General features: G+C 45.3%; 1 protein-coding gene across 1 annotated transcript in view; it reads right to left on the reverse strand.

The window, feature by feature from the left end:
- Positions 1–9,280, reverse strand: part of PRICKLE1 (prickle planar cell polarity protein 1) — a 66,437-nt gene extending 57,157 nt beyond the window's left edge. The window contains exon 1 of the mRNA XM_059816110.1: positions 9,260–9,280. The gene's annotated coding sequence lies outside the window, so the exon portion shown is untranslated. The remainder of the gene's footprint in view (positions 1–9,259) is intronic.
- Between the last annotated feature and the right edge of the window lie 782 nt (positions 9,281–10,062).

A 10,062-nucleotide genomic window follows, 5' to 3' on the forward strand; every position in this document is an offset into this window, starting at 1 on the left:
TCAGTCAGAGAATGCTGCATTAATTTCAAAAACTAAACAGTGGTAAAGTTGGAGTCTGTTGCACTGGTTAATGAATGAGGTGACTGTTTTCAAAGATATCCACACATGTACAGATCATAGCTAGCATGAACAGTTTTTACAGCACTGCTGTATAATCTCATTCAGTTATTTGACTACTGATGGTAATTAAGAACCATAATCCATTGCCAAAAAATAAACGAATGTGAGCAACCACCAAAACTCAGGCAATGGCAGAAATTGTGTGTGGATATTCCAGGTTTATTGCCAAGTACGTAACTTCAAATTTTCTCCGAACAGCTAAAATAAGTTCTTGAGTATGTACAAAACATAAGAATGGAGCCAAACACTTTACAAGCACAGAAAAACAACGATAACCAGAAAGTTTTGTTTATGTAGAATTAGTATCTTGAACCTGGATAATGAGGACCAAGATTCACAGATTAGAACTACTAAAGCAATAGAAAGCCACAAAGAAAGTTTAAATTGTATGGATAGAGCCAATCCAGCCTTCTTTCCTTCGGGACTTGCACAGGAATACAGCTACACCCCAGACTTTTTGTAGGATCTGGCCCTAGTAAGGCAAGTACTTTACCATGCATATTGCTTATTAACTACCAAAACTGATATAGTAGTACTGAGGCATTAAATCAAAAAACATGCATCATGATTAGGGGTACTAGCTGTAATATATTATATATGAAAATGAAACATTATGTATGAAGAGAAACAAGCATAGCAACTGATTCTACAAACTGAAGTCACAGTGGCACATTGAACAATTTTAGGTTAACCAGACTCACTTAAAAATAGAAACCAGAGGCTGGGCTCTTCTCTCACCCCATTTTACATGTCTTTACTTCCATTGATTTCAAGTGGAGTTCTTCACAATTTATGCCATTGTGAGAGGAGAATCAAGCCTTGTGTGTTTGAAAGGAAACAGCAGACATGCTTCCCACCAGAGTGCAGGGGGAGATTTTAAAAAAACCCACAAGTATATGAACTGTGAAACCAATACAGTACACAAGCAAAGGCAGGCAAAGAGGCTCTAGTGGGGGGTGGGGAACTTGCAGCTTATCCAGGGTTTTGAGGGTGTGGGGTTTTTTGTTTGTTTTGGTTTTTTTTTATTTGGGATTGGCATTAAGAAGTCAGAAGCCCAGTCATTAACCTGTCTTTAGAATAAAATTTTAGAAATAAATATTGTATTTTCTTTCTGACAGATATAATTGATTTATATTTTCCTACAGTTATTCTATAAAATGAGGAGCCGGCCATTTTCTTTGCGAAGAACACAGACTTTCCATTCCCAGAAACTGGGAAGTGGCAGGAAGGTCTGAACTATTTGCATCGCTAGAAATGGTGCCTAACCATCACTCACACCCAAGCTCAAATAGATGATTTTCCAGAACCCTTCAGGATCACCTAGACAACTAATATTACAGCAGTTACAAAGAGCAACACTTGTGACTGGAATTCAAGTCAGACAAAGTACTAGAATGATTTATAGGTGACAAAACCACTTCAGGGTTTGGACCTATGGTACAACAGAAACTACAGCTTTACAGTCTATTTTTTTGGGTAGCAGCACATGGTTAGGAAGCTCCTCTTTCACCACCCTGGTGAGCAACTCTGTGCACTAACACAATCATTGCACTGGTCTGTACCGATTTGGGAAGCTCACTTAAAACAAAGAAGCAAGAAAACCCCCAAACATTTTGAAACCATCTTTATATCCCTGCTTAAGTGGTGGCAGCACAACGAAGTGACAGTGCAAGGGAAATAGCTTGAGTATTTTACAGAGGGAATACAGACTTATTTCATTGTTTTATCAAGTTCATATACAATAGTAATGCAAGATTGAATTAATTCATACTCAGAGTCCAACACTGACAGAGTATTACTGTAACTGCCTGTTTGGAAATGCTTTTCTCCCACCTTCACTTGTGTGCACAACTGGTGTCGCAGCTCACATACTGGTTTTTAAGTCTCCCCCTGCACTCCAGTAGGAAGACATGCCAGCAATTTCCTTTTGAAAACAAGTCTAGATTCTCTTCTCACAATTGCATTAAGTATTGGGTGATTTAGTATGTGACAAAGCAGGAAGAAGGTAAATGCACAGAACTGAACAAAGGAGGATGACTTCTACCTGCAGAAAAAATGTTGCGTAATTCAAGATATACCTGCTGATTTTCATGAGACCTATTCTTTCAAAGCATTAGTCTCCCTCCAGAGGCCATAGAAAGGTGGAAAGAAACCCAAGAACAAACATATATGCCCTTCAATATCCAACTTTGAGTGTTTTGGAGTTAGTATTTAGATGTTGAACACCAACTTACACATCAAAGTAAAAAACAAAAAAGCCTTAAATGAACAGGAGCCTGGTATCACCTCAATTCCTAAAATAAGGCCACCAAGTATACCTTTGTGCTATTACACCACAGTCAAAGAGTCCTCATCATATCAGTACCTCTTTACAGCATCAGCTCCAGGCTAAAAAGACAACTAATAGGTCAAAAAGATTTATAAACAGCTACAGTACAATACGAGACAGACAGGGAGACATTAAATACCAACCTACCAAAATTACAGCCTAAAAGGTGCCAGATACAGAACTAGACAATAGAGCCCCGAGTGTCAGGGGAGATTTTGCAAAGAAATCTGAAAAGCAATAAATCTGCAGCAATGAAACAGATGCCTGCTTATCACTGTGGTCACTTCAGTTCAATCAAACAACTGCATTGCTCAAGTTCAATATATTAACAGCTACTCTAAAACTGTAAGAGCTGTTCTTGCATGAAATCAAGAGTTCTATATAACTGGAAAATCGTATCTTGAGAAAGAAATGGGCTATTAGCCTGGACCACTGAACTACAGCTTCACACCACCTGAAACCCCCTGCAGAGATTGTCCAAGCATATTGTCTGTATGAAAGGTCGGGGGTAAAGCTTGACGTTTACTGGATTCACAAACAGCTACATCAACCATTCAGCTCGCTAACCTGCTTGGTGGCATCCTTCGCTGTGAATGCGTCCACAGCTTTTTGGCAGCTGATACTTGAACACAACAGGAACACATAGGGCAACCCCTTACCATGCAGATGCTCTCTCCAACATCGCCCTAGCACACAGCTCCCTTCCCCAGGACCTCCTTAAGGGGAGGCTAACATCCTGCGAAAGGGCACCCACACTCTGGGATCCAGCTGCAGAGAAGAGCTGCCATAACACAACTGCTTGCTTTTTTAGGCAGCTCACATTTCTCCTGAATAGTAGTGGTACCTCCTAGTAGATACCTGCTGAAATCCAAACCCACACTGAGCTGCTGAGAGGACAGAACAAAGCTGCATCCTGGGTAACAACATCCTTACCAGGCTGGAAGTTACGTACTTTTCTGGTACCTCAGTACATTGAGAGCCTGGTCTGCTTTCTACATGTTTGGCAGTACTCTAAGACATTTGTTGGCTATCGGCCTGCCAAGCTGTTTAGGCTTTAAGTTCCTTTGCACTCGCTTTATACTATTAATTTTGTTAAATATAAACATATCCTCTGTGTATTTTATTCCCATATTCCATATGCACAGAACAAACTCATTTCAGTCTTAGGATGAATGGGAACTCAACATTTATCACACAGATCCACCATGCTTTGCAAACAAGACTGAAAAAAACCCTCTCACAATGAAGTTATCCATATGATCTTTCTGATGAGCAAAGCATGAGAAAACAGTTCAAAGCTCTCAGAAAGCCATATGTATACTTTTACAAAAGACATCTGCAATTCACCAGTGATGTTCTAGACCTAGCATAATTCATTTAGCAGTCTGTATATATCTAGAGGCACATACACTAGGTTCAGACATTTCTTCAATGCCTTCATAAAATTAAAGTACATAAATGTTCACACTTTGAATAGGCACCTCAGCATATGAAGCTTTTATTTTTCTACAAAAATACCAATTCCTGTAAGGCAGCTAAAATAATGTAAAAATATTAGTCCTAAAGCATGCACACAAACACACACAATTTCTTTACATAAACACTTTTGAGCTTCTGGGTGATTAACTATAACACTTGATTACAAAAAGAGATCTTTAAAAAACATCTTTGCTAATCATGCAGTAGTTTTTAACATACTTGAAAACAAGTCAGCTTTTACTGCAATTAGACAAGTTGATCCACACTTGAAAGCGCAAGGTGGCTTTCAATTTGTGCCATGGTTATTGCACATTTGTGTTGCTACAGAAACGGGCCATGGGTGAGGGCAGTGTCCGACTAGCCCATGCGCTCCACAGGTTGAGCAGGAGTGTCTGGGTGCCTCGGCGGAGCCTCTTGCTGAGGCAGCACTATCTGTCACAGGAGTACTTTGTTAATGAAGAGATTAAGGGAAGGTAAAACAGGTAAAAGCTGAACAGTTACTGCACTTGTGTCAGAGGTGGTTTACACCGCTCCAGTGAGGAGCATGGGAATACAGAAGAGATGTGTGCTTTAAGGAGCAGTATAGCAGTATCTGTCTAGATATGTTTAAAGATTCAATCGCACAATTCTTCACACGTAAGTTTTTCATTTCAGTTTTTTTAAGACTGGTGAGAGAAGATGCAGCTTTCCTACAGAACAAGAGGATGCAAGAGTCCTACCACGCAGAGTGATCTGAAACCTACATTGCTAGATTCGTAACTGCATCTATGTGCTTATTTTCTTTTTAAAAACACTCAAACACCTTCAGAAATGAAGATGTTTGGACAATGAAGACTCCTTTTAAGCAAATTTAAGGGACTAACATCACCCTGCTTAAAAAAATCTGTAAGTTTTATTATAAGCATCATGATATTGATATGCAGATTTTTAATCATGCTGGTTGCAATTATACAAATCAGTGATCAAATCCAGTGAGAAGTCAGTTTTCGTATACACCACATTAATACAAACATTGGACATGGATTTGGCACATTGCCATCAGAGAAGCCTAGTTGTGGAATCATGTAATACTAAGATTGGTGCTACTTGATGCAAGATTAGAAGGCAACAAGCTCAAAAAGGTGATTATAAAAACATCACAGGAAACAACATTTATTTTAAATAAAAGCAAAGCAATCATATTTCAAGATATGGATGGCAGTTGGGAATGCTTTTTTGGCATGCAGCTGCTCCACGAAGCCAATATTGTGTGTAACTGGAAACATTTCCAAAAAACAGAATTGCTACTAAAGTCAAAGATCGTAATTGCAAGCTGTGGGATTTGTGCTTAAGTTAAGAGGGACAACTGAATAAAACTGTTATAGATCTAAACCTACAAGCACACTCCATAATACTCTTATCACTTTATTGCTAACCCGGTAGAACTAGAGAGCAAGGGAGTAAGGGGCAGGGGGGAGAGAGAAGGAAAACTGAGGGAAGCACACAAGCCAGAACAGCAAGAGCTATCAAGCACTCTAAATCAATGTTTCAAACACAAACCTTAGACAGGAGTACCCGACTTTGGTACAGAACAAGTGAAAAAACACAGTTCCAGCTTTTGTTGATGTGTAATCCACTGGAAATGAAAGGCCTGCCCGAGAGACTGTCTACCCCAGGTTTACTAGCTAGCAAAACACTGAGCTTGATAGGTTCAAAATGATCTTGAAAAGCAACTCACCAATCTTACAGTTATATTTAAGAACTTTTAAGGAATTAGCCTTCCAGGCAGAGTTCCAAGAAAAGGTAAACTAGCAAAAAGCTGTCATTTACAGATATTTTAAAAATGCTAAAAACGTTTGTATTGGCTCATACCTCTTGTATCCAAGCACTTCACTTATTTTGCACATTTAAAAAACCTCCTTGCACAAGAACATGCTTGAGAAGTATTGTCGGTTTGCACTGAGAAGTCATTTGCTCATGTAGTTTTGCCAAAAAAGTATGATGTATTTAGTGCACAATATAAACAAGCAAAATACAAAAAGGAAGAATTGGAGCAGACCACTTGTGAAATTTTCTTCAGTAACTGGAAATATCCTTTGACAATGAAACAGCAGCCAAAGAGCTGTTTCTGTAAAAACCACATAATTTTGGCAAATTGTGATCTGATAGTCTATCTGTGAATTTCTGCCAGAAATGCCACGACTTCAGTGTGCTATTACTTGCAAAACATGTTTCTTCCCATCATTCTTCAGCCATAAGGTGGGAGGGGGAAAGATGAGCAATAGCTGTGCTGTATCCTTCCAAGCTGGTTCTTCCCATTATACAACTCCTAATCCAAACAATTTAAGCACACAAGTAAAAGCTACTCATTTCTGTAAACATTTCCAGGAGCAGGACCTAAGCACGCATGGCTTACACCGAGCATATACTAATGGCCAGAGCTAACCTCAAGTTTACCTCTGCTTAAACGGCATAAGCAGAAAACGGTGCTGGCCAAACTGAGGTTTAAGCCTTAGTACAAGGGGGTAAACTGAATATTGATATAAGCCACTTGGTCATTATGCACCCATCTCATAATCAAGTATTATTAATGCAATATTGTATCATACCTCAATTTTCCCAGAAACACAAATGATGCTTCGTCATTATAAAAGAAGTAATGTTTCCAAGCATTTTTTTTATACGCCACCAGCAGGGATCTCTTTACTTTAGGATAAGGTAGTGGTAGAAAACAGAAACAAAACCCAGTTTGTTTGTTTTAAATGGACTTCACCACTGCACATACAATTAACTCTGGAATGCACAAGACATAGCATCCAAGCAAACAGAGGCTTTAAATTTAAGTGCAACTCTTGGTCTGCTCTGTTAGAAGCTGTGTCTAGCAGCCGTTGAAAGTCTATTACGCAAGACCCATATTACCAAGGGAAAGGACTTCTAGGCTAGGCTATAAAGGCCACAGCGTTGGAAAGGGTCAAAGCAATCTGCAAAGACATAATATGAACCAAAGCATTTAAATTACTCTAAAATGTAGATGTTCATTAGCATAGAAAAGTTTCACAGGAAAACAATGACAAAGTAAAAGCCATCTGATTTTCATATGCTAATTAATTAAATATGCCAAATGCATTTAATCTCTTATTACAACCATAGGGGGAGACAGACCAAACTCTTGAAGTTCTGAAAAGCCAGGTCATTAGCATGCCAAGTCATTCTTCAGATCTCCTCCTCATATACAAATTTACATTCCCAAATTATTATAAAAGTAAGTAAAACCTGGCTTCCCCCCCCCCCCCCATTTCTCCTTCTTCGGAAGACACTTGCCATCTCCTACTCCTGTATTCTAAACATTTTATTAAATGTTAGAAAGAACTCGTTCGCTAGGAAAAAAAAGCACAGAAGCCGTTTTGCCAAAAGCCCGAGTTAAACAGCCCGGTCCCCCTAAGACATAGAATAAGCTAGTTGAAAATGAGATTAATAACATTCTTGCACATATGCATGGAAATCCATGCATAGTTTGTAGTCTTTCACTTTTAAGTTCAGATGACATTTCTAGCCATTTCTTGCCTTTCCAAACAAGAAAAGGATTCTGATGTTTACATAAGGTTCTTCTTGCTTAATAAATCTTAAATTGAAACAGATTTTTTTTTTTAAAACAATTACCTTCTTCAGAGTTATCATACTACAGGATATTAGGAAAAACCAGACTCTCCTGTTGCTTTTACCCACATCTGACTCCAATCTTAATAGTTTAGCTATTAACCCTGTAAGGTCCCCACACAGACACACCTTGCCCAGTTGATGTTAAAATTTTTATGTGACTGATCTGGGTTTACTCATTACAAAACCTTTTGTTATACAGAAATAGAGCAGCTCCGTGGACCTTGATTTACAGGACACAATTAACTGTGTTGTTGGCCAAACTGCACCAGCCCGACTCATCCGGGGCTCTGCGGTGAGAAATGAAAGAATCTGTCACTGCAGTCAGAGTAACTGCTCTCCTCTCCTCTCCGTTCCCTTTCCAAGCCCGCTCTGACCTGCTGACATTTTGGGATGAAAACCTGGTCACTGCGATATACCTGTGCTGTAGAGAGGTAATACAAATAACACTGTTTCCTCCTAGAAATAATAACTAGAGCTAAAGGGGAAAAAACACATCCTGCTAGAAAATCTCAGCAGTCGCTCCGAGTTTGCCATGCAAAACCAGGCAGTTTAAAGACCTCAGTAACCAGCTAAACAACGAAAACGGGGAACTTTGCCGGCAGCAACGCTAGCCATTTATTTTTGCCACCTTTTAGGTTTTCGCGTGCAGGGAAGAGGCATTGTTAACCTTCAAATCCTCTGTATAAACATTTCTCAGAGAGCTTGTAAAATATCCCCCGCTGCGTTTCCTGGCTCTCCAGTTGATGGCATTTAGGAACACTGGTCCTGGCGGGTGCTTTATTTTGCTTTCCTCGGCCACCCCGCTGAGGTACAATGACAGATTCCTGTCCACGGCCAGACGCGGCCGCCCCGGGCTCGGACCACAACGAAGGCGCCCGGATAATAAATGGTGGCTGCCAGAGTTCGAAATCCCGCGGTGGGAATAAACACTCTGGGAGAGGGGGCCCGGGGAGTGTCCGTCGCCCTTCCAGAGCTCTCTTCATTGAGGAGGGAAAAAACCACTATATACGTCGGCTAAGTCCGTGCTGCACCTCAGCCGCTGGCGGGGCGGGGGGGTGGTGGTGGCGGTGTGTCACCCCCCGGTAACACAAGGCGCTCGCAGCGGCGAAGAGCGAAAGATGCCGCCGGGATGGCAGACCGAGGTCTCCCCCCTCTCCCCCGTCCCCCGCTCGGGCAGGAGGGCGCCCGGACGCGCACACTTCGCTGAGGGTAAGGGAGAAGGCGGAGGCTGCCTGGAAGAGGCCAGTTGTCACCCCACTGACAGGCAACAGCTGAGCTCCCGCATCTGGACCCTCCCTCAGACCGGCGGCCCCGGCCCGCCGCGCCTCCCGCTCCGCCGGGCGCACCGAGCCGGCGCCGCGCCATCCCCCTCCGACAGCCGCCGCGGGGCTCGGCGGGACCCCCCCGCTCTCCCCAGCCCGCAGCCCCCGTCCGACAACTCCGTGCACGACGGCGCTACTCCAGCGACGCCGGCTCCGGGTTCGAGAGCCTTACGGGCACGCCCCGGCGATGCAAGCCCCGGGCGGGGCGCAGGACCCCCGCCGCAGAGCGGGGTGCCGCGGGAAGGGCTCCGCCACCGCCGCCAGGAGCACGGTCCCGGCTGCGGACGGCGCCCCGCCAAACCCAGCGGGCGTCCCGCCGCGCCGCCGCAGGCTGCCCGTCAGTCCTGCCCCGCGGGAAGCCGCCACTTACCCTCCCCGCAGCGCGGCCGAACGACGGCGACGTATTCCCGGGCGGCGAGCGGCGGGGGGGGGGGGGGGTGGTGTCCGTCACATGGACAGCGGGAGAAGGCGGGTACCCGGCTCTGCCCCGCGGAGTCAGCGCCGGCGGGAGACGCGCATCTCCGGCAGCGCCGCGGAGGGGACTGCCCGGCCGCAGCCTCCTCAGCCGCCGGCAGCCCCCGCCCCGACTGGCCGAGCCCCGCGCCCGCTCCCCGCCCTAATGGGGCTCCACCGCCCCGCGCCCGGGACGGCGACATGCGCGTTCCGCCGCGCCCATTGGCTGCCGCCCGCCGCGCCCGCCAATCGCCGTCGGGCTGGGGCGGCCGGCGGCTCGGAAAACCCGGCGGGGCGGGGCGGTGGGGCGGGGCGAGAGGGGCGGTGGCCCGGTCCGGCCCCGCCCATCTGCCCGCCGGCGGGGCGGGGAGGGGCGCGCGGCCGCTTGAAGCTCACCGGGGCACGGCGCGACTTGTGGAACCCCTTTTCCCCCCCGGTTTGGGAAGGCCGGGGAGCAGGTGGAGGACGGGCAGGCTCACCCCTCCGTTTCCCCCGGTCAGACGGAGCTCTGCGGCCAATTGCTTTGGCCGCCGGAGCGGGAGAGGGAGAGTCGATGAAAAACTTTTCCCGCGGATCGGTGCCGAGGCGGGTGACGGAGCTCGCTCCGGCGGTGGCTGCGGCCCGCGGTGTGGACGGCGGGCTGCGCCTACCCAGGGGTGGCAGCCGGGCCTCCTGGGGCCGGGGCCGGGGCCGCCCGGCTCAGGAAAGCTCCCTCAGAGG

This window comes from Gavia stellata, chromosome 4, assembly GCF_030936135.1.
Source record: "Gavia stellata isolate bGavSte3 chromosome 4, bGavSte3.hap2, whole genome shotgun sequence".
Taxonomy (NCBI): Eukaryota; Metazoa; Chordata; class Aves; order Gaviiformes; family Gaviidae; genus Gavia; species Gavia stellata.